General features: G+C 47.0%; 1 pseudogene; it reads left to right on the top strand.

The window, feature by feature from the left end:
- LOC139997235 (large subunit ribosomal RNA) overlaps window positions 1–2,500 on the top strand; it is an 8,879-nt pseudogene that overhangs the window by 3,614 nt on the left and 2,765 nt on the right.

Below are 2,500 nucleotides of genomic sequence, written 5' to 3' on the forward strand. Positions count from 1 at the left end.
CGATGCGCCGCCGGGCCGTGCCTCACATTGCTACCCCTCGAGGCCCTCAGCGTCTGGCCGCTACATAACGGCCTTGTCGCGGGGCCTTGGGGAGTCATAGGTACTCGGGGATAGGCAGGGCCTTGGCCCTGTCTATCCAAGTTGCACTCCTACCTCCTCGTGGTACCGCCGGTAACATGTTCGCTTCGCTAGCGTGGGGAAATATCCCCCGGGTGTTAGCGGACATGGCCAAACGGAGTGTAGCGACGAAGGGACGTGAGCTGAACAAACATCATCGGCCGTGCCGAAACGGGAAATGGAGTACCGTGAAGAGGAGGATGTTAAACCAACAACAAGGAACTCGTTCCTTCATACTTATGACGACCTGGCTAATCAAAGGACATGAGATGGATGATGGATGGAATTAAATACTTCGGATACACATATTCTTGTTTCAATGTTCGATTCAACCGAAGCCTCGGACGCGACGCCTCTCGATCCCGGAGGCGCCGTGGCGGATTTTTCCGCTTCTCAGGGGATCATGGGTGACGACCAAGCTAGCCAACGGACAACGAGTTATGGAATTACGGTACCTTTAGTGGGCGATCGGGTTGCGTGTCCAGTATGTGAAGAGAAGGGAATAAACCTTTTCTTCATGTCGTTATCCGACCTGAACAAGCACCTCGATCTACACCATACAGATGCGAATATTAAATGGAGTTGTCTCTGTGGGAAAAGTTTCTCGAAACTTCATGGGACCCAGTGCCACATTCCTAAATGTACAGGCACTGGTCAAAAGGCAGTGGGAAAATATAAGTGTGAAGCATGTCCCATGAGTTTCGGGACCCAGAGAGGACTCTCGACCCACGAAAGGCATGCGCACCCTGCCCTAAGAAATCAGAAAAGAAGGGGACCGGACCCCCCAAAAGATAAAAATTGGACGGAAGTAGAACTTAGTCTCTTGAGAGAGCTTAATGAAAAATTTAAAAATCATAAATATCCAAACAAAGAAATAAATAAGATCCTCACAAACAAGACCTTAGACCAGATCAAATATCAGAGAAAAAAGCTAAGACTGGTCGGTGAGGCAACAAGCTCTCAGGAGGCTAATTGGGCAACAGTGGGAGGGTGCGATCTCGTGGATCCAGGCAATGCGTCTTCAAATGCGCCTGAGATCCGCGTTGACAATGAGTCTCTTAGTGCATGGAGACTCAGCCTGGAAGAAGCCATACTGACGACAGCCGACGTACCTCCTGTTTTAAGTGAGGCCTACGATCGGCTGGAAAATATTTTTAAATTAAACCAAGGGAACGAGGAAGCCCTTGGTAAAGAATTAAATAATTTTATTGCACATCTCTATGAAATTATAAAGAAAGTCAATAAAATAGAGATCACTAAATGTAATTTAAGTCGGAATAAGCCCCAAATGGGACATAAAAAGAACAGCCGCAACGCAAGAAAGCGGTTTTCATACGCACGATGCCAGGATCTGTTTTATGAGTGTCCAAAGAAGTTGGCCGATGTCGTTATCAACGACGATCGCGCATACCTGGAACCAGCCAGGCAGCCACCGGCAGCTGAAGAAGTCAAGAGACACTATAAAGAATTATGGGGGCAACAAGGACCATCTAGTGTCCCGTTTATTAATGATCAATGTGTCTCTAAGCTGTCGTTAAACGAAATTTTTACGCCGATAGCTGTTGAGGATGTGGCGGAGAAAATTAGAAAGATCAGAAAGAAAGCCGCGGCAGGTCCGGATGGATTAACAAAAGAACACCTAATGATCCCCGGACTGCCTGAAATATTATCTAAAATCTATAACATCTGTTTATATAGTTCCTGTTATCCTTCCATATGGAAGCGTAACAGGACTACATTAATTATGAAAGCAAAGAAATCGGGCCATAAGGTCGAGGATTGGAGACCTATTACGATAGGTCCCATTCTCGGCCGAATTTTCTCCTCCATCCTTGACAGAAAGTTAAGGAGAGGTATTGTATTGAACCTAAGGCAGAAGGGTTTTACATCCGAAAACGGATGTAAAACCAATATCGAACTTTTAAATTCTGCCTTGAATACAAGCAAAAACGGGGGCGGCGGGATATTCACGATCGTGGATATCTCGAAGGCGTTCGATACGATACCCCATTCGGCTTTAACACCTTGCCTGGCTAGGAAAGGTGTGCCGGCCCCAATAATTAAATTAATCAAAAATATGTACGTGGATAATTCCACAACAATTCGGACCAAAAACAAAGTTGGGGTCGAGATCAAGATCCTGAGAGGAGTCAAGCAGGGCGATCCCCTGTCGCCCTTGCTTTTTAACTTATGTCTCGATCCACTGCTGGAGACGATCGAAGAATCAACCAGTGGCATCAAAGCGAATCTAAATCAAAACAGAGGAATCCCTGTTCTGGCGTTCGCGGACGATGTAGTGTTGTTGGGCGCAAACGAGAGGGAGGCGCAGCGCCAGGTGGACGCCCTCCACGAATACCTGAGTGGCCTGAACATGCAGTTATCT

The sequence above is a fragment of the Bombus fervidus genome, unplaced genomic scaffold, assembly GCF_041682495.2.
Source record: "Bombus fervidus isolate BK054 unplaced genomic scaffold, iyBomFerv1 scaffold0041, whole genome shotgun sequence".
Classification (NCBI taxonomy): Eukaryota; Metazoa; Arthropoda; class Insecta; order Hymenoptera; family Apidae; genus Bombus; species Bombus fervidus.